We start from the raw sequence: 23,398 nt of genomic DNA, 5'->3' as shown, positions 1-23,398 counted from the left end.
CAGATTTGTCCGAGACAGAACTGACATGTCTTCAGTAAGCCAGTGGCACATTTGAAAAAGAGAACGCGTGTGGAAAAACATCAGCACTGTCAAGCATTTGGGAGTCATTAGGAGTTACTGTAAGCATCCCAAGGCTGTTATGATAGATGTTTTGTCTTGCTTTCCTGCTCTCAGCCCCGGCCTCGCTGCTTTTCACTTGCTCTCCCACTTTGATCACAATTTTCTTCTCTTCCGTCCCCATCACTATCCCCACTGTTCCCCCACACATCTATTGATCTCACTCCTATTTTCACAGTTCATTCAGCCTCTTATCTGCTGCCATTTCCTTGCCATCTGCTCACCTGCTCAGACAGTACTTTTCCACTCTCACTCCACTTGTCAGCCACGCCTACCTGCCCACTCACCTGATCACACACCTGTAATTCATTCCAATCAATAAACTGTAACAGAAATGAATTCCTTACAACTTATGATCCACATACATATTGACAACATACAAAAAAGTACAAGTAAAAGAAGTTTACATTTTTCTTTCTCTGTCTTCATTTTTGTTCAATAAAATTTGTCATTTTTTTGTTTGAAGTCAACACGCTGTCCTTGAACCAGCTACCACATTAAAAACACATTTTTCTTTAGTCTGCCAATTTGGTACACCCAACAAAAGGCAGGGCTCACCAGACCCACACCTCCGCACTGCCCTCCTTTGTGTTTGTGTATTTGGACGACATCCTCATCTTCTCCCGATCCTGAGAAGAACATGTCCATCACATACAAACTGTCCTGCAATGCCTAGAGACAGAAGGTCTGTCAATGGACCCCGCCTGTCCTGGAGACTCCACTCATGCCTGCAAATCCACCCCCTCTGCCACCTTGATTCATTGAAGGAGGCCCCGCCTACACTGTATCCTCAGTATCTGGTTGGCTGGGAGGGTTGTGGATCGGAGGAGAGGTCCTGGATCCCCACTCGCCACACCCTCAACTCCACGTTCATTGCCAGATTCCACCAGCAGCTCCCAGATCAGCCCACCAGAACTTCTGCACCTCGACGCCAGAGAACAGTCACCGCACCCCCGCCTGATTCCTCGGACGAAGAGGAGCTGTCTTTGGAGAGGATGGGTTCAGCTCTGATGAGATTACCGTGTCTAAGACTCTGAGTGACTTCCATGTTCTGGTGGTACTTCAGTTGGATCCTAAATTCCCCTGTCACACCTATTTCTTTATACTCCCCCATTCTATCTCTCTTATATCTTCTTCTCCTTCTGCCAAACTCATTAGGAGGGCCAGCTCTGTCCTGGGATGCCCTCTGGAACTGGTGGAGGAGGTGGGGGAGAGGAGAATGACAGCCTTACTGTCCTCCATGACAGTCAACGACTCCCACCCCCTCCAACACACACTCACTGCACTGAGGAGCTCCATCAGTGTCAGGATGCTACATCCAAAGTGTGTGAAGGAGCAGTATCACAGGTCATTCCTCCCTCCAGCTGTCAGACTCTACAACAAAAACTGCTCCAAGTAGTCAATGCAATAATCGGTGCAATACAACCTGTACATACAGTCTGTAAATACTATTTACAATTTTATTTTTTAGGACGGCATTTCTTTTTATATTTCCCACTCTTTTGTATATACTTGTGTTTAATTTTGCACTTGTTACACTATCTCTATCCACTTCATTGATGTTGCTGTAATTTGGAATTTTGCGTGGGACGAATAAAGGAATATTGAATTGAATTGAATTGAATTGAATTGAATTAAGTTGTGTTTGTATAGCTGCCTATGTGTTACACTGTCTGTGTTTTATGTATATATTCTACAGCCCATGGAGGGACAAGCATTTCCAAATTAGCTTAAACAATAAATGGACGTGGTTTTTCTTCTTTCTCCAGCCCAGTCCTTTAGTGAAAATGCAGTTGACTAATTAATAATTCTCTGCTGGCCCAGATCACCTGCCCTGGAATCCATTAATAGACAAAATCTGTCATTTAACCTTAAGCGATTCAGCACAGGCTGACTGAACATGCACAAGACTCTGCTTCTCTTGATGTGAACTGCTTTACAAAGAAGAGCAAGGCATTGTGGTTGCATAAGTTTGACACATATATCCCAGAGCTGTTGAATTTACCACAGTCCATATGCCTCGCATCCACATTTGACAGGAAGCTTGTAGCCTTCTTATAGCTTCTTACTGCTCTTTTCAGTGGGTGTTTTACTACGTGTTTTCAAAGAAGAACAAATCTGCAAGGCCTCTCACAATGCTTCCCAGAGAAGTTTGGTTAAATGAGAAGAACCTCCACATGATAAAGTGGTGTTTATATAGTTCAAGTAGAAAAATCCGGTCTGAAAGTAAATTCAATATGAGAATTGTTGTTGCAAAACACAGCCTTTTAAAGAAAAGACTTGCAGTATTAAAGGTCACATTGGGTTGCGCTACATATTTTTCCAAAATGGGAAAATGGGATCATAGTTTTGTAAAATCACATGGTGATCATGATTGTGAAAGTGTTCCATACAGACACAGGCGATAGGAAACAGCTGATTTGACACAGGGAGTGTTACAAGTGTTGTGCCTTGCCTCTCTGGGTTTGGCTTTTACAGCTGGTCAGGACATGACAGGGGCTCAGGTTTCTCCAGTGTTTGTTTAGTGATTATTGACATTCTCTGCAGAATTTCCAGTAAAGTAAGAGATTGTTTAACAGCAGGGCTTTTATAGAAGAGCTGCACCACTCACGACATTACAGCTATTAGGGAGCAGCCACAGAGAGCAGAGAGAATATCATACTGTTCATAAACAACATTGTAAACCTGCTGCACAACCTCTGGTTCCACAATATGCTTCTGCTGCCCCCTAGCGGCATTTTACATACATATGCATGATTTAGTATAGGGCTTTTTGATTGCATAGCATCCATTCCCTGCCCATTAGAGGAAGACAAAGAGCTGTTTCTATGTGCATAGTCTACACTTTATTTAACATATGAAAACAAGTACAAATGGCAAAATCAGAAGAAAATTAATTAAACTTTCTTTAAAACAGGAAAATAACAAGTCACCCTTTCAGCATTTCAGTACAAGAAACATGGCATGTGAACTTGTTCCATACTTTGAGTGACAACACTGAGCACACCTTCAAAGTCATTTGTGTAATGGCAGAAAATGTAGGAAGTTACACGTAGAGATGATGTCCCATCATCAATTCTAACCCACACAGCTTTGTTGTTTGGATGGAGAGCACTCTGATTGCAGCTGCTCTTGAACCACTTAGAGCCACCACTGACGTTGATGCTCGGAATAATTTCTAACTTCTTGAAGAACACTTAATCAAATAACTCACACAGCTCTGTGCACCTTGCCGACTCTCACTGAAATTTATCCTCGGTGTTCAGTTTTCAGAGAAAGCAACACTGACATCAAAACACTTAAAGAAGCCACAGTTCCAGCAGATGACACACCATAACGTGGCTAAACAGAAACACGTGTTGAGCTGCTTTGTTTGGTTAAGATTTATAGTGAAGAACGACAAATAGCTTCAGCTCAAATTCATCAAACAGCTGATTATTTACTAAACATGAGCTCGATGAAGATGCACTTTATAGTTTGGACGACACTATCCAAGACTGAAGGCCATAGTGAGTGAGAATCTGAGTACATACAGTATAGCCTGCCTTGATTATTGTACATTAATGCAATATTTACATACTTAAAACTTCCCTCTGTGGCTTGATGGCGACTTGTGCATTTCAAGTGAAAATCAATTCTCCAATCTCTTCACTTCAAACAGCCAGAGGAGAGAAGTTCTAATAAGTATTTAATGCAATGCAAGACAAGGAAATCAAAGCATGGTGTCATCACAAAAGCCCAGGCCTGAGTAGTGCAACACATAATAACTGCTGTCTATTTTTTTGTTCTCAAGCTGGAGGCTGGAGTCATCCACTTGTCTTGAATGCCTTATGATATATACAAGACCAGCTCACACAGAGTGAAAGGTCACAACCATCGAGATGAAATCGAGGCAAAACACAGGAGAGGAACAGGAAGTTGACAGGAAGGGAGGAAGTTTAAAGACAAGACAATTTTGTATTATATATTCTAAAATGGATACACATGTGCAACCATGAGCATATTTTGTCCCAAAATGTCATCTCTATTACAGGAAAAGCATCTCCATACATAGTAAATAAATGAGTCAATCGGATGTGAGAGGGAGACAGGAGGAAAGAGGAGGAGATCTTCTTAGTAGGAGCGGATGGCAGGAGGGACGTGGGCACAGTCCTGTTCATCCAGAGAGCTGTCAATGACACGGCGGTATTCCAGGGTCACCTGTGATGAGACAAAATGGTCTGGACGGCATTCAGCATCAGATTCTGCAGCTCCAACGTTTCCACCAGGTCTGTGTTCCACACAATGCCTGTAGGAGAGCACACTTATTGGTCTGCTTTTATTGTGATACTATGGCACTTCTTTGTACATAGAGGAGGAACTGTAAGCAGACACACAAAGTGGTGCAGTACCTCTGTCAAAGGTCTTGATGTCATCCATGGTCTGGTAAATGGCGTCCATCTTGTCACATCCCTCCTTCAGAACGGGGCCAGTACGGAACACTGCAGCATGGGCCTGCATGGTCTGTGAGGACAGGTGGGAAGAGACAGGTGATCTGTGTTTGTCTATACAAGTTTCTGTGGGCCTTATGGAGGAATATACAGATCAAAACAGGCCAGGAGATAGTATGAGGGACCCTAACAAACACTTGAATAGCAGTATGGCTTACCACTGCATAGCATCTCATGTGCAGTGATTTGTGCTTTTGTGATTACCTCTGTGTACATTTACACATTCATACAACACATTTCCTTTTTTTTTCTAATGCACAATGTTACTGGTCTCATTAAGTGTTTGGTGTGTGTTTGTGTGTACCTTCTGCATATTGAGCCTGATCTCGGAGGTTCTCGTGCTTCTGTTCGCAAACCTCAGTTTGTCCAGGTTGGGTATGGGTATTCCACCCATATTGTAATGGACAGTGGGCAGGACAGGGATGGGCTCTTTAGTGACGTCCACTCCAGCAAAGATCATGGCCGTCTTGAAGATGCCAGGCAGTCTTGTGGCCAGCTGCTGGGGAGGCAGGTGGTGAAGCTGCAGGTAGACGTGGTCCTTCTCTGGACCAACACCCCTGGAGGAATGAAGACAGGCATTAAAGTGATGGTTTAGGTGTGTGTGAATCAATTCACACTTTAAAGGGACTCGCATTTGTAAGCGTAAGAGGTACCGTTCAGTTCGAAACACCAAACACCAAAAAGATGTATCATAGAAAGCCAACCTTGAGCTTAAGTCTGGGTTTTCTAATACATTATTTCTCTGTGGTCTGCAAAGTATTCCCCCATTCTTTGTTTTGCTTCTTTTGAGTGTAATGTTGTTGTAAATCTTTGTTAATGTTCATTTCAAGTGAGCTGCCAGTTCCACCTGTTGTTACAGACATTGGCCACCAAGTGGCAGCGCTATGTAAGACTGGTTATAGTGCCAAGATTTCGCCAGGGGCCCGTTTCACAAAGCAGGTTTAGTGAAAACTCCGAGTTTGTTAAGCCTGAAATGAAGGAAACTCTGAGTTTTCCGTTTCACAAAGGGAGGTAACTCAAACCAGAGAAAGAGGGGTAACTCTAGCCCGTTTCACAGAGAGAGGTAACTTAAGCTCTCGGTCAGTTACCATAGTAACAGACTCTATGAACCTAACCTGGTCGGGACCAGGTTTTTCTCCATGAACCTCGAGTTTCTCTCTGTCTCCGCCCTCTCCGCACACGGTATTTGATTTCCTCATTCATTCGTCAGCAGGCGAGTTTTGGGATAACATAGTTCTGCCGTCTGTTATTTAAAAAAATCAGTCAGTAGGCACTTTTTTTCACTAACATGTCCTTTTGACAACGATCCCGTGGATGAAGGTGCAGCATTGCTGCGCAGGGAATTAAATATTCGTCGGGAGATGGTTATCAGACCGCGCATAGATGTTCTGGCATTTCCCGACAATTATGTTTTTGAACGGTACCGTTTCACATCACAGTCCATCATCTACATACATAAGCTAATCCGTCTTTACATTTGCAACATTACCAGCCGGAGTCATGCTCTCACATCCCAGCAGATATTGTGTGTTGCGCTGCGTTTCTTTGCGCAGCATTATGTTGGTGATAAAACAACTGCACAGTCAAACAGCCACTTAATATTTACTTTATAATATAACACATGATCAAAATGAGGTACCCCCATTAAATTATGCCGTGTCTTACCTGTTTGAACAATGTTTTTATGTTTCATCTTGAGCTGCTACCAAGTGCACTTCTCCCCCGCGGGATTGCACCTACATGAAATAAATTAATGAGCTACCATTCAAGCAGTTTTCCCCTGTAATATTATTGTGATTGCAAAGGACTGCGTTTAAACTTACGCATTGACCCGAGCAGCAATGTTCTCCCACGCCGCCTCCCTCTCTTTTGCAGCTGCAGCGGTGTTACACTTTTTTCTAAAAACATGCTCAAATTCGTCGTATGAGCGCATTAAGATTTCGAGTTCCAGTGTGGTAAAAAACGCAGCCCTCCTCTTCCCCGTCGCCATGGTGACTCGTCGAATCGGGGCTCCATTGATGTTGGCTTTTTATAGTCGTGGTGCACGCGCTTAACCCTGAGTTAACCTGCTCTGAGTTGACTGAACTAACTCAAATCACCTGTTCTGAAACCGGAAACTCGGAGTTTCCTATCTCAGGCTAGATCAACTCAAGGTTCAGGATTAGACTCGGAGTTTGTTGAACCTCCTTTGTGAAACGGGCCCCAGGTGTATCTTGGTTTAACGTTTGTTTGTTTGTTTGTTTGTTTGTTTGTTTGTTTGTGTTTGGACCAAGCTGGACATGCACAGAGGATGTTGTTGTGAGAGGCCCAGGCTACACTTCTAATAGACATCTATGGTTTTGTTCAGGCTATTGGGTCCAAATATTGATTAATAAATAGGACAAGTTCAATAATAGTTAAATGGTGAAGTACTGAATATCAGTTATCTTTCAATGATAATACCTCATCAGATTCCTGATTGTTGAGAAGATTTTAACCGCATTCCCATCAATGAAGTATATGATAAACATTGTGAACATAAAATCCTCAAAGCATTATTGTTATGACACGATACAGTATCAATGAAAAGTAGAAGAGTGTGCTTTGTTGACTGAACAGTGAGAAATTAGAAATTAGAATTAGTATGGCAAGAACACATCTGACACCCAGAGGTTACAGTCGCACAATATTTCTACACTGCAGTACTAACTGGAGTACTTTTCCCACCACTGGACGTAGGCAGCAATGCAAGCTTAGTTCTAACATTGTCCAGAGTCCTGTAAAAGCTAAGACATAAAAACAATTTCCCATCCCACAGGAAAATCTATTGACTTTGTACCTAAGATAATAATAATTAATTTGATTTCTGAATCTAACGTTGTCTGTATTCTATTTCTTTTGCATTGCTGAATCAGTGAACCTTTGTTCACAGAAGGGTTATCTCATCTTAGTTCATCTCATTATTGCAGAGTCAGTACTATCTGCGTCGTTTGACACTTGGAAAAAAGTTTATCAAACATCACTTGAGCAATTAAATTTATAGATGCAGGGGAGGAACAAAGAAATGCCAGCAAAGGTGACAGCTTGTCGTTGGTCAGTTCAGAAGGAACAACACAACGTGAAGGGTTGCTTGTTTGTTTGTTTAATTGTATTCTGAAAGCCCAGAGACCCAGCTGTTATGCAGCCCAACACTTTTTCAACGGGATGGTCGGATGAGAAGACCAGGGTCCAGTCGGGCCCTTCGCCCTACAGCAACAACCTGCACCCATGGTACCCACAACAACAACAGGTAAGCATTTAACAGTGTAACATCGAAAAAAAATTAAACTGCATCACATTCATTTATCTGCCATAACAGTCTGTCATTACGGGGTCTATTTAAGAAACATTTTTCTTTTCTGTCTGATGTTAAATTGTTATTATTTATTCATGTAAGACTTGGAAGGACATATTAAATCTATTTCTAGGCTATTGTCCCTGAGTGGACTCATAATGTTCTTATTAATTATTAATAATTTTCTTTTGAGCTGAAAATGAATTTCAAAATGTATTGCATGTGTGTGGCCTGCAGGGCGATGGAAACCTGCCACAGTATTGGGGTGCAGGACAACAGCCATACCCCAGGGGTACCCCAGTTATCTTTCAATGATAATACCTCATCGGATTCCTGATTGTTGAGAAGATTTTAACCGCATTCCCATCAATGAAGTATATGATAAACATTGTGAACATAAAATCCTCAAAGCATTATTGTTATGACACGATACAGTGTCAATGAAAAGTAGAAGAGTGTGCTTTGTTGACTGAACAGTGAGAAATGCATTTAAAGTGTAATTTTACTCCTGAAATCCTGTCGAGCACCAGGAAATAGTCTTACTTTTTACCCTTTTAGTTATTTCAGTATATTTTGGTGCTAAGACTTTTGTATTTTACTTATGTACAGTTTTAATGCAGAACATTTACTTGTAGTGTAACATAGTTAAAATGGTTGTGGTTAAATCCCGCTAAAAGGCACAAAGGCGCCACCTGCTGTCTCAATGCAGTACCAGCATAGAGTAGTAGTCGCGAAAGATTATGGGTAAATCCTCAACACATCGGCGAATTTGCCATGAGACCAGGTGTGCGCTGTTGTCCATCAGAAATGTTCAAATGCTCTCTGTATCTGTGCTGTAGATGTAGATGAGGGAAGAAACCTCTACACATTGAGCATCTCTGAGGAATTAGTATGGCAAGAACACATCTGACGCCCAGAGGTTACAGTCGCACAATATTTTTACACTGCAGTACTAACTGGAGTACTTTTCCCACCACCGGACGTAGGCAGCAATGCAAGCTTAGTTCTAACATTGTCCAGAGTCCTGTAAAAGCTAAGACATAAAAACAATTTCCCATCCCACAGGAAAATCTATTGACTTTGTACCTAAGATAATAATAATTAATTTGATTTCTGAATCTATTAGCGTTGCTTGTATTCTATTTCTTTTGCATTGCTGAATCAGTGAACCATTGTTCACAGAAGGGTTATCTCATCTTAGCTCATCTCATTATTGCAGAGTCAGTACTATCTGCATTGTTTGACACTTGGAAAAAAGTTTATCAAACGTCACTTGAGCAATTAAATTTATAGATGCAGGGGAGGAACAAAGAAATGCCAACAACAGTGACAGCTTGTCGTTAGTCTGTTCAGAAGGAACAACAAGATGTGAAGGGTTGTTTGTTTGTTTAATTGTATTCTGAAAGCCCAGAGACCCAGCTGTTATGCAACCCAACCCTTTTTCAACGGGATGGACGGATGAGAAGACCAGGGTCCAGTCGGGCCCTTCGCCCTACAGCAACAACCTGCACCCGTGGTACACACAACAACAACGGGTAAGCATTTAACAGTGTAACATCGAAAAAAAATTAAACCGCATCACATTCATTGATCTGTGGAATTATTGCCATAACAGTCCGTCATTACGGGGTCTATTTAAGAAATATTTTACTTTTCTGTCTGATGTTAAATTGTTATTATTTATTCATGTAAGACTTGGAAGGACATATGAAATTTATTTCTAGGCCATTGTCCCTGAGTGGACTCATAATGTTCTTTAATTATTAATTATTAATAATAAATGCACATACATTGTTGAAGATCTTAATGTCGAAGTTGAATTACCATAAAATTGTAGCTTTGGTCTGAAGCCTCCCCACATGCTTTGCTACCTCTGCGTCTTGTGGCATCCACTTGGTTTTGTGTCATACCTGTTTCTTTTGAGCTGAAAATGAATTTCAAAATGTATTTCATGTGTGTGGCCTGCAGGGCTATGGAAACCAGCCACAGTATTGGGGTGCAGGACAACAGCCGTACCCCAGGGGTGAGCAGCCGGCCAAAGTCGTCACTATCCAGCCCTCAATGTACGTGAATGAAGCCCCACCAGCTGACCCTGTCAATGACTACTTGTTCTACTCCATCTTCACCATGCTGTGCTGCTGCCTGCCTATTGGAATTGCTGCCCTCGTCCACTCCGTCGCAGTGAGTTTGACTCGCAAGTATTTATGTTCTTTATGGACTGATGCACAGCCATCAAGCAACATTTGCCCCAACCCATCCAAGTCATTTTATTCTGCACAACATTTCATTCTGAACACAGTATTGAGTCTGTCCCATAGCAGACTGATGCATATTTCAAAATACATCAAAACCAGCAAAAAAAAAAAAAAAAAAAAAGCAATCCACTTAAACATGCAATATGTAGAATTAGAATTTTGGTGTGGAAGTGGTTGGGTTACATAAGATTAATACAACAAACCACGGTAATTTGTAAGTGCATGAAGCCTGGAATAACAATAGAGGGCAATACAGTAATCTTATTCACGAGAGGGGAGCCAAAAATCCTGCAGGGGGAGCTCAACAGCTATTATCAGACAAACTACATTGGCTCAGCATAGCATCACCAAATCTTTGGCAAGTTTTTTCTAAATTTTTCAACATCATAAAAAATATCATCATCACAGAAATACCCTAAACATCATGATATTTTTTCAGGTCCATATCGTCCACCCTGAATGTGGCATGGAGCTTGTAACTTACTACCTGGCTTGCCTCTCTTCCTTGCTTCCCTACAGCGGCAGTGTGCTAGCTAATGTCCGCTAACATCAACTCACCACAACACAGGGTCCAACAGAGTCCAACTGCTCGCTAGCTAGCATAGCAAAATACTCTCCTGAGTGACTAATGTTTTCGTCAATTCATCCACACTCCCTGTGCTGATCCAGCTGATAAAGTGGTTAACTTGAAAATTACTCTATCAGCAAGCCTCTCAAAGCAACCAATGGATCCATTTAGCATAGCCAAGTTACAGTTAGCTGGCTAACCTTAGCGTGCTAATATTATCGCTAGCAGTATACAATCTGAGTGGATATGTTAGTTGGGTAGTTCCTCAAATTACTTCACCAGCGACCATGATCCACAATGCTAGCTTGTGTGTTAAGATAAACAGTGTTGATTTTAGCCAACAAGAAATGATGTAACGGTACAAAACAAAAGTGTTTAGGTAACGATTCCCAGCTACTAGCTACTCATGCACGGCGGCTAGCTAGCTAACTCTAACCTTAGTTAAGTTGGGGTTGGCCAGCTGGCTGTGGTTTGGCCTTGCTTCATGGCATTGGCTGATGTCACTTCACTGTTTTAACCAATGGCCACAGGATGATACTCACTCGCCCCTACGGAGCAAGAGGATGCTCCCTGCACTTTGCAGTGAGTGGCCACAGGTGCCATTAACAAAACGGGTTGTCTGAAAGTTACACATAGTACTTTTAAGTAAGAAATACTAATACTAAATACAAATGTCTGTAATGTTTTACATTTTTAAAATCAAAATATGGCCTAGAATAACACTAATAGCATCTACAAATACTGACCAAAAAGTCAGAATACTGGAAGGACTGTAGGTCATTTTTCAAAATAAAACCTACACGTAATGAAGTATTGCAGACATGGAAAGATGTGTAATAATTCCAGTTGCACTGATACTGCAATAACAGTACGCAGTGCCTTGTGGTAATGACTGCCACACTATGCATTAAGGCTGCAGGCCAGATGATGGGGGGAAAAATGTTCTGTTGTAAACATTTATTAAAGAGACACGATCTAGTCAAAGGTAAATATGTGCATTGTTATTTTGGCCTCATAAAACAAGCTCCATAAATTGATGTTCCTTTCAATTTCCAGCACTTGTAAAATATAAATAGAGCCAGCAGTGGTTTCCAAGGAAGTAAATGAGAGTTACTGGAAGAGGTGGAGGTCTGTGGGACATTTGCCAGGCACCACAGTATAAAGTTCAGTCCACACCTACAGTAATTACAGTGGGGAAAATTAATTAGCGTTCATCTTCTATACTGACTATCCCTTTCAGGGTTGCGGGGGGGCTGGATCAATGATTAGAGTCACCAATTAACCTAATGAGCATGTTTTTGGTCTGTGGGAGGAAGCTGGAGTTATGTAATACAAAAAATTGCTGCTTTGTATTCTGAAACGCCTATCCAGGTTCAAGCACACTATGAAATATGCACTCGTTTAACGTTGAATCCAGTTTCAATATTTGATAAAGCCTGTTATTATAAAACCTTACACAGAATCACTTCACTTCAGGGTTGATTGTAGGTAGTCGTGCGTTTTTATTCTGTGAGGTAACTGAAAAAGTTAATGAGTTCGTTTTTACAGTGATCTACCTAACGCCTATCATCTGGTCCGCATCTGGGAGGGGGATGAGTGAAAGACTGCATTCAATACCCCCACAGGCCACTATGAATACTTAGTGATACCTTTTGGGCTGCCCAATGCCCCATCAGTCTTTCAGACGTTGGTTAATGACGTGCTCAGAGACATGCTTAACCATTACATGTTTGTCCACCTAGACGACATCCTCATCTTCTCACATTCCCATTAAGTTTGCCCATCATAAACACAAAATAATAAATGAACATTTAATAATTGGGAGCACCAACTCAACAGTCAGATAACAAACATTACAGTAGCTGGTAGTCTTGGAGCTGGCTTGCACACAAACGTCAACAGTGTTTTGTAGTATATTCACACCAGACATTTTCACTTTCCACACAAGTCACAATGACAACTTTGACCCTACATTCTCTGTCAGAGCCTTCTGCCATTTGTATTGCTAACATTTCAATATACCTGTGTTTTTAGTCTGAGCCACCATGAATTCAAACTTAACCTTCCCCTTCTCGTTTTGACTGGTGGACTGAGCTAATGTTTGGTGGTAAACCCATCAACTGAAGAATTGACAGACCTGTCAGCCAATAAGACACAAGTATTTCCACGCATTTACCTGTAAACCCTGTCTGATTGGTGTGGCCTCCGTGTGAAAAGGGCCGAATGTACAACTGGATGAATACACTGAAATATGTGTCTGTATTTAGTGCATAGTACATATCTGATATCAGACAACCATATAATAATATGTCTATGATAACAAATACAATTTCTAAAAACTACAGTGATTTTTATAGTTTTTTTTTTTTAACTAATTACAATAAATTATTTATTTCACAATAATTAGCAATTATATGAAAATAATAGTATGAGCCAGTTTGAACAAAGTCAGGAAGTCGTTTAGGGAAGTGTCTCATCTTAATTACAATTAAATTCGGTGGTAAAAATGAAATTTATTATAATGAAATGTTTAAAGGGATGGTTTGCAAAAATAAAAGACCTTATTGTAAACTGTTGCTCTTGAAACTTCATTCTCCTTAAGAAACAATCCCGATGCAAACAGCCTATTCACTGGAATCATACATGTTAATATAGTGATGACTTCCATTTCACCACAAAAATACACTGAATACTTTTTAATAAATTCCTTTAAAGATTTCACTACATATATGAGTCTGGACAGATGTGGATGTATATGAAACTTGAAGCTAATGGACTTGTGTCAGGGCAATTTGGGGAATTTCCACAACCTCACTGTATATACACATACTGCACATTGCAGTGAAACACAACACATGATGATCTGATGGCCCCTGTTTATAAGAAGCCCGGTTGAAAAGACCTCTAACAATACTCTGAATACCAGCTCTACTGCTGCCCAGCAGCTGACCTCTGAGACCTCTGTACAGTCAGTACAGTATTAGATGTTATGATCCATGGAGTTTGCATGTTCTCCCCGTGTTCACCTGGGGTATCCTCCGTAAAATATACCCCCACTAAAAACATGCAAGAAGATCAGCACCTGACTAATGGTGACAAAAAAGAACTGGGTCCCCGGGCGCCGCTTGGATGGCAGCTCACCGCTCCCGGTCTGCCGTGGAGGAAGGACGAAATGCGGAAGACAAATTTCACCTTCGTGTGCAGTATCCTGCATGTGCATGATGTGTGACAATAAAGGGGAATGTCTCCCCCTGATTCTTCTTCTTCTTCTCCATACTCGAACACTGCCAATAATCCAGTCAAACTAACACATTTAGTGTGTTTCGATTTAACATCTCAAGTAGCAGTGATGGCATTGTTTATAGTTGTAACACCATTACTGTAATTCATCATCACTGACTGTTGTGATATTGAAACAATGTAAAAATAAAAAGCAGGTGGAAGATAATAGGGCACATTGCATACAATCAATCCACTTTGATTCACTTTTTGCATGGGCCTTCTTTAACCTCAGTATAGTACTGTAAAATGCACTGAATGCTTGCTACTTAACAGGGAGCATTAGTTCAGTCATATTTCTGGCATTTTTTATTTATTTTAACATCACTCATTTCTAATTTTAAATATTTTTTCTCACCGTCAGACCCGTGATGCCAACAACATTGGTAATCGGGAAGCGGCGGAGCGCAGCAGCAAGAAAGCCAGGATATTGAGCCACGTGGCCCTGGGATTCGGCATCGCGATCATCACTGGCGCAATTATCTGCGTGGTGGTTGTGTTTACTACGTAAACATAATAAATCTAGTCCCCATTCTCGTTCAATATCAGGTAATCAGACCAGAGCAGGATCATTGCTGCTGACTGGGAAGAGTTTTTTGATTGAAAATCTGTAACCCCGGAGTCACATAATTGGCTAAAAGCCCTTTGAAACATTACTAACATTATTATAAAGAGTAGATAACCATTAATTGTAAACAAATTACAGTAGTTTATTAATGTAATCCAGTACTCTCCACCTCAGTAGAGAGCAAACACCACAGCTTTCCGAAGAATAATTTTTTATCACTGTCTGTGTTATCACACATTAAAAATCAGCATTTTTGTTTGTTTGTTGTTTTTGAATGAAACGTGTTTAGTCAATGTGCCTTAAGAGTCTTGCTCACCACAGTGTTGGGTGAGCCTGTTTCTCATCAAAGTGTATCATGTGAGACTGCACATTTCAAGGGGACCCAGTCCTTGTTTTCGAATGATTTTTGAATCACACCAAAGTCATCTTCTTTATTCCAGCTGAACAGGAAATCAGCAGGAACTTAGTGACAGTGTAGCCAACATGGATAACTCAATCTGACTCACTTATTTGAAAGCTGCAGTGCTTCATGTGTCACTGGCCTGTATGTTGTTTGTCATACAATGTCTGTGTGTTCTTTTCAAAACCAAAGCTGAAAAAGTGAGATTGTACTGTATACCAAATTTCTTTATAAATAAAGTCAAAGTGTATTAAGAGAAAAAAACACTTGTGCTGTCTGGTCTGTTAAGATGATTTTTATCTGACCAGTGTCAGAGCCTGACAAGGTTTATCACATTTCATCAGAACATTTATCTTGCTGCTAAAAAGCTGAGTGGACCTGCAGTGTGGACTTGTGGATATTTCCTCATGTGCTTTCATATATTGGTGCCCCAAGTGCACATTCACGTGTAAAAATGCCTCTGTATATATACTAAATGCTGAAAGTGCATCTGCAGTCCCACCACTTCCCCTGCCTTTACTTCACCTGTCATTTGTCCGTCACCTGGAGCTGGTTTCACAGAAAGCTACATATGAAATGAAAATTGAATAATGTACAGAGTTCTGAGCAAAACCATCTGTGTGTTACTGTTGAGTTTTCTGCATTTGGCATTTTGTCATGCTTATCTGGGCCCAGGTTGTGATCAATTAATTAATTGTATCATTAGGACTTATTGCCATATGCTGTTGGGTAAGTATTGAAAAAATGTGATGCAGTAATGAAAAACCCTAGGCTTACTGTCCTTACTGGTTTTCCATCATACTGTGAACACACACAAGGAATTTTACTGTTTTTTGTGTCTCTCAGTGAACTTAGACACTAAGAGACATACAGCAGAATAAGAATTTGGTATCCTGAGTTTACTCAGAAGAATTGGTGTTGTGAGTTCAGTCCAGTTTTTATTGATTTGGAACCCAAGTTACTTGCATCAGTCCGGTGGAAATCCACCACAAGCTCATTGGTTCTGCTGATATTGAGCTTCAGGTGATGGTCGTTGCTCCATGTGATGAAGCTCTCTATCAGTCCTCTGTGCTCCTCTGTGAACATAGTCTCTAAGTGAAGACAGCTTGTTTCTCACTGGAAATGATTCACTGGAATCATACATGTCAATATAATGATGACTTCCATTGCACCAAAAAATACACAGAATACCTTTTAATAAATTCCTTTAAAGTTTTCAATACATATATGAGTCTGGATAGACGTGGATGTAAATGAAACTTGAGGAGGTAATTCCAGTTTCATCTTTGAGCAGAGCATTCCTGACTAATATCAGATATCAGATACTTTGACTCTACTTCCTCTCACACTCACTCAGTTGAGGTAATGGATGCAGGATGGAGAATTCACTCAGTGGAGCTGCACAGCCGGGTTAACTGACAGTGGTAAATTCACTTTAGCTTTCTTCAATCAGACTTTGAGTAAGGCTGAGCTTAGGAAGCAAAAGGTGTGGTCATCTGCCCGATTCTGACAGGATCTGTTCCATTGGTTTCTTAAATGTTTAGTTTTATTCTCCAGTATATTTGTAGTTTGAAAAACCTATTGTGATTTTTGATATAATAAATCACAAGAAATGTCTTTCACAGTTGCAGCATGAATTCTAATTTTTCATGAATAACTTCCAAAAACAGATTCTGTAAGTTTTCAGTGGTTTCTGTAGTGGTTCAAAGGGCCCTGCATGCAAAGCACTATTAATTGATAGTCTTTTCTATCTGCCATAGAAATGCACTCTAGGTTTTTTTTAAGTTGAACATCACAGATCTGTCTGATGTGTCCGCACTTGCACTTTGTTTCTGCACTTCAACTGCAAACAATTACAGGTGTGGGATGTGTCCAAAGGTCACTCACTACAGACTGTTGTGTAAGACTTTTTTTATTTCAAGTTGCAAGATAGTTAAGTGCCAGTAAAACCTTGCTCACTGAAATGTTTGCACCTTGTTCCTGCTAGATATTACAATATGCCCTGATGAAATTTTCATCCTTCCCTAACAATATATAAAGGTATGTGAAGCTAATGGACTTGTGTCAGGGCAATTTGTGGAATTTCCACAACCTCACTGTATATACACATACTGCACATTGCAGTGGAACACAACACATGATGGTCTGATTGGCCCTGTTTATAAGAAGCCCGGTTGAAAAGACCTTTAACAATACTCTGAATACCAGCTCTACTGCTGCCCAGCAGCTGACCTCTGAGACCTCTGTACGGTCGGGGGAGGGAGGGACATACTGCTACATTTCTCTCTGGGACTTTCTCCATAGATGTTCTCATGCATGAACCTGCATTAGATGTCATGATCCATACTCGAATACTGCCAATAATCCAATCAAACTAACACATTTAGTGGGCTTCAATTTTATATTTCAAGTAGCAGTGATGGCATTGTTAACAGCTGTAATACCATTACTGTACTTCATCATCACTGACTGTTGTGATATTGAAACAATATAAAAATAAAATGATAATAGGGGACATTGTATATAATCAATCCACTTTGAGGAGTTGTTAGTTGGAACCGTGTATTTATGCTTAGTCAAGGTGCTGAAGGTTGGACTCACTGCAGTAAACATAATAAACTAATAATCTCTCTTATCACTTAGACTTTCATGTCCTGAAACCTCTCACCAGGCACCTGAAGGAGTTAGTTGATTATTTTATGTTCACCTTTATCACTGAAAAACAGTAATTGCCACTTTTATTCCTTGGCTTTCAACCCCGCATGAGACTCTGCTCTTGTTTTAGTGTTTTATGGCTTGCTTTTACTTTTTGTTTTATTGTTTGACTGTTTTTAAAAACAATAAAACATTCATTTTAGTGTTTATTCCTGTTTTATTTGACTTATTTTATTGTTTTTATATTGTTTTGTCTATTTATGTACAGCACTTTGTTTCAGCTGTGGCTGTTTTTAAAGTGCTATATAAAGTTGAGTTGAGTTGAGTTGAGTTGAGTTTTTGCATTTACAGCCATATATGGCCCCAGATGTTTCGCACACCTGCTCTGAGTCATGCTATTCCACCAAGCCAGGCTGGGATTCTTCTTATCATATCAGTTAAAGTATTTCTCTTTCATGTGCCAACACACATTGCATCCTATCACTGATGGATAAAGTTTTACTGTAACAATTACGCAACCTGGTTGTTTATTCTGCCAATACTGCAGGCTTCCCCTTTTTTACTGTTCGGACAATGAAACATCAGTCTGAATCTAAAGTGGCTGTAAAGCAGCTGTAATTAATAATTGGGGCCACGGGGCAAGCCTCGAGCACTAATGTTATCCTGCATGTTTTTTCTTATTTTTCCTCTTCTGTGTCAAATTTCGATTCGCTACTCCTCCTACAGTTTTGGGAGCACCCACGCAAATGATATATCAAAACATGCGTCTCGATCGGGATCAGCGTGCTATTACTTTTCTTGAATTTATCGCAGCTGCGATAAATTTCCCATAAGAAATGAATGGGAGGAGGTCGAAAAACGAAAAAGTGATTCCACTTTTTCTACTGGCTACTGCTCCGGCATACTTTCACCTAGAGAGTCCATTTCAACTTTAAATTGTAGACACAAGTCTTGTCTATTGCTGTATTAAGCCACATTTTGATAGCTCGTGTAGTTGTTGAGTAAGCCCTCATCAATGACCACGAGCGTTTTTGGAGAAATTCTCAGATTTCAATGGGTGTGTATTGCGTGGACTGTTAGAGGTTAGAGGGGGTGACATCATCGCTAGAGTGGGAGAGAGCCGAAAAAAATGTCTAGATTTTTGCTCTTTCCACGCTCCTCCCGGCCACAGTTCAAACTCTACAGGCATGACTTTTTCCACAGTTGTAGACAAACTTGTCCTCTCTCTCACAATGTGCTCGAAAAATCTGTGAGACTTACAGAATTTGAATTAGCAGCCTCTAAGCGCGACCACGTCTGTCTCTGCTCCCCATTCACTCCAATACAAAGATTTTCGGAGAGAAGCAGAAAGGAGCCCTGTTTTCAACTCGCGACTGTGTCCACAATATTTGCCGTAGAAACACAAAATTACACCAAATCGTTCAGGAAGTCCTCAAGGCGCTCACGGTGTGTTTGTTTTTCTGATAGGAGCTACCGTTCTCTCAGGAGAAGCCCAAATGTGAGAGGAGTGCAGAGGCAGAAAATGGCTCCTTTTCTCCGTGTTTCTGTCTGCCCCTGTCGTCAATGGCAACTAGCTCAAGTTGCCATGACAACCTCTGAGCCTCAGCCTCAGTACTCAAGAGTGGCAGAGAGCCTTTTTTTAACTCCAGATTTGTTGTCTTTCCACGCTCCTCCCAGCCACAATTTACTCTCTAGATGCATGATTTTTTCCACAGTTGTAGACAAACTTGTCCTCTCTCTCACAATGTGCTGGAAGAATCTGTGAGACTTACAGAATTCGAATTAGCAGCCTCTAAGCGCGACCACGTCTGTCTCTGCTCCCCATTGACTGCAATACAAAGATTTTCTGAGAGAAGCAGAAAGGAGCCCTGTTTTCAACTCGCGACTGTGTCCACAATATTTGCCGTAGAAACACAAAATTACACCAAATCGTTCAGGAAGTCCTCAAGGCACTCACAGTGTGTGTGTGTTTTTCTGATAGGAGCTATGGTTTGGTCAGCAGAAGTCCGAACGTGAGACCAGTGCAGAGGCAGAAAATGGCTCTTTTTCTCTCTCTGAGTGCATGTGTGCCTGAGTGCTGAGAGCGGGCGTGTGTGTGCGTGCGCAGCTGTGTCTCATAGAGCATGATTGGGAGGGCCTCTCAAGTTGCCATGGCAACCTTTGAGGCTCTGTACCTCTGTGAGCACTACTCTCTCATGCTCCCACACACAAACAGACATATGGGCATATAATGTAATGTATATGTACGCAGTCGGGCAGTAGACCCCGTGGCCCTTTCAAGATTTCCCCAGGGGAAATTGTCTAGTTTTATATTAATACCGGATCACATGACTGCTCCTTTGTGCAAGATGCCACTGGAATTGACAAACCAACAGAGATGACTCACTTATTTTGAAAGCTGCGGTGCTTTATGTGTCACTGGCCTGTATGTTGTTTGTCATGCAATATCTGTTGTGAGGGATTTTCTATCACAGGCCTTCTGTACAGTTAGGCACCCAAAGGTCTTAAGGTTGGATAACACAGAGATGTCAGACAGAGACACATTAACATAATATTTAAAGGCCATTCTAGCAGACATCAGATAGGAATTCTCTAACCCTGATCTTACTACAGAGGTAACCGAGGTCTTATAGATAAATTATATAGACAGATACCGGACCAATTCGAGGAAGAATGCTCGAGGTCTCATTGTAAAGGAATTAGGTCAAAAGTGTCCTCAGTTAGAGGGCTGGGTGTCAGGGCATATGTAGGTATGGGTATTAATACACCCCATTAGAAGGGACATCTTCAGAATTTGGTGTGGCACTACCTTGGTTCACTTGTGGACATTGTGTTGCTCATCAACTTCTCCTTGATGCATCAAGCCTGCAAGAAATACTTCTGCGTAAGACATCTGAAGTCTCCTGGTGAACTCCCTCCTTCAGCTCACAAGAATTTCCACCACATCTGTGTGTTCTTTTCAAAACCAAAGCTGAAAAAGTAACATTGTACTGTATACCAAATTTCTTTATAAATAAAGTCAAAGTATATTGAGAGAAAAAAACACTTGTGCTGTCTGGTCTATTAAGATGATTTTTATCTGACCAGTGTCAGAGCCTGACAAGGTTTGTCACAGTGCATCAGAACATTTATCTTGCTGCTAAAAAGCTGAGTGGACCTGCAGTGTGGACCAGACTCCAACTTCATTGAATCTGTCAAATATGCGATGGCCACCAAAGGTTGGTCGCAAGCAGTGCACCAGACAATAAATGTCTATTCAAGCAAATATTTCCTCATGTGCTTTCATATATTGGTGCCCCAAGTGCACATTCACATGTAAAAATGTCTCTGTATATATGCTAAATGCTGAAAGTGCATCTGCAGTCCCACCACTTCCCCTGCCTTTACTTCACCTGTCATTTGTCCATCATCCTGAGCTGGTTTCACAGAAAGCTACATTTGACATGAAAATTGGATAATGTACAGAGTTCTGAGCAAAACCACCTGTTTGTTACTGTTAAGTTTTCTGCATTTAGCATTTTCTCATGCTTATCTGGGCCCAGGTTGTGATCAATTAATTAATTGTATCATTAGGACTTATTGCCATGTGCTGTTGGGTAAGTATTGAAAAAATGTGATGCAGTAATGAAAAACCCCAGGCTTACTGTCCTTACTGGTTTTCCATCATACTTTGATACTTTGGCTGGTATGACTGTTAGAGAAGGTATTAAATTGCGTCCACTGAGGCATTAAAACGTCTCGCCATGCAGAAATGCTGCTATGTAAGGAGTCAACATGACATGCTGAAGTTACCCATTTGTTTCATGTTAAAGCCATTTAAAGTGCAGACATTTTAACTGCTTCAGTGATCTTAGTGCTAACACAGACTTGTTTTCCCACTTTGTGTCAGATTTGTCCGAGACAGAACTGACATGTCTTCAGTAAGCCAGTGGCACATTTGGAAAAAGAGAATGTGAGGAAAAACATCAGCACTGTCAAGCATTTGGGAGTCATTAGGAGTTACTGTAAGCATCCCAAGGCTGTTATGATAGATGTTTTGTCTTGCTTTCCTGCTCTTAGCCCCGGCCTCACTGCTTTTCAATTGGTCTCCCACTTTCATCACACTTTTCTCCTCTTCCATCCCCATTACTATGCCCACCGCTCCCCCACACATCTATTGATCTCACTCCTAATGTCACAGTTCATTCAGCCTCTTAGGCCCCGTTTACACGTACACGGTTATTTGTGCCCTTTATTTACATGCAAACGGAGAATTCTCCTCTGAAAACGATGCATTCTAAAAACTCAAAGTGGTGCAGTACCGCTGTCAAAGGTCTTGATGTCATCCATGGTCTGGTAAATGGCGTCCATCTTGTCGCATCCCTCCTTCAGAACAGGGCCGGTACAGAACACTGCAGCATGGGCCTGCATGGTCTGTGAGGACAGGTAGGAAGAGACAGGTGATCTGCGTTTGTCTATACAAGTTTCTGTGGGCCCTATGGAGGAGAATACGGATCAACACAGGCCAAGAGATAATATGAGGGACCCTAACAAACACTTGAATAGCAGTATGGCTTACCACTGTATAGCATCTCATGTGCAGTGATTCGTGCTTTTGTGATTACCTCTATGTACATTTACACATTCATACAACACATTTCCAAATATTTTTTTTTCTAATGCACAATGTTACCGGTCTCATTAAGTGTTTGGTGTGTGTTTGTGTGTACCTTCTGCATATTGAGCCTGATCTCGGAGGTTCACGGGCTTCTGTTGGCAAACCTCAGTTTGTCCAGGTTGGCCACAGACTCCTCTCCTGCACTGGGCTGCAGGGGGCACAGTTTCTCTCCTGAAGAGAAAGCAAAACAGCAGTGACACAGTCAGCAGTGACGCAAGAAAGCACGGGTACACCACCTTGTCGTCTCCATTGACATGAGTGATCACCTGATGGGAAAATATAAAAGGGTGAATCACTTTGCTGGGGGTGAGGCTCACAGTGAAGCACTTAAAGGAGAATGAGGAGGGAATGTGTGTGGATGCAGACAGCTGTTCACACTTTACCCACCTGTCCCTTGTAGTTTGTGGGTATTCCACCCATATTGTAATGGACGGTGGGCAGGACAGGGATGGGCTCTTTAGTGACGTCCACTCCAGCAAAGATCATGGCCGTCTTGGAGATGCCAGGCAGTCTTGTGGCCAGCTGCTGGGGAGGCAGGTGGTGAAGCTGCAGGTAGACGTGGTCCTTCTCTGGACCAACACCCCTGGAGGAATGAAGACAGGCATTACAGTGATGGTTTAGGTGTGTGTGAATCAATTCACACTTTAAAGGGACTCGCATTTGTAAGCGTAAGAGGTACCGTTCAGTTCGAAACACCAAACACCAAAAAGATGTATCATAGAAAGCCGACCTTGAGCTTAAGTCTGGGTTTTCTAATACATTATTTCTCTGTGGTCTGCAAAGTATTCCCCCATTCTTTGTTTTGCTTCTTTTGAGTGTAATGTTGTTGTAAATCTTTGTTAATGTTCATTTGAAGTGAGCTGCCAGTTCCACCTGTTGTTACAGACATTGGCCACCAAGTGGCAGCGCTATGTAAGACTGGTTATAGTGCCAAGATTTCGCCAGGTGCATCTTGGTTTATGTCAATGAAAAGTAGAAGAGTGTGCTTTGTTGACTGAAGAGTGAGAAATTAGAAATTAGAATTAGTATGGCAAGAACACATCTGACACCCAGAGGTTACAGTCGCACAATATTTCTACACTAACCCTAACCCTAA

General features: G+C 41.3%; 1 pseudogene across 1 annotated transcript; it reads right to left on the bottom strand.

The window, feature by feature from the left end:
- Positions 1 to 2,948: 2,948 nt before the first annotated feature.
- LOC143324325 (succinate dehydrogenase [ubiquinone] flavoprotein subunit, mitochondrial-like) lies at positions 2,949 to 5,375 on the bottom strand (annotated as a pseudogene). Its single transcript, XR_013077458.1, has 4 exons — positions 5,341 to 5,375; positions 4,912 to 5,164; positions 4,509 to 4,620; positions 2,949 to 4,405 (listed from the first exon to the last, which is right to left on the bottom strand). The product of XR_013077458.1 is annotated as a succinate dehydrogenase [ubiquinone] flavoprotein subunit, mitochondrial-like (transcript).
- Between the last annotated feature and the right edge of the window lie 18,023 nt (positions 5,376 to 23,398).

This window comes from Chaetodon auriga, chromosome 8 (assembly GCF_051107435.1).
Source record: "Chaetodon auriga isolate fChaAug3 chromosome 8, fChaAug3.hap1, whole genome shotgun sequence".
NCBI classification, from domain to species: domain Eukaryota; kingdom Metazoa; phylum Chordata; class Actinopteri; order Chaetodontiformes; family Chaetodontidae; genus Chaetodon; species Chaetodon auriga.
The sequence above is the reverse complement of the archived record's forward strand: the minus strand, read 5'-3'. Positions and strand labels throughout refer to the sequence as shown.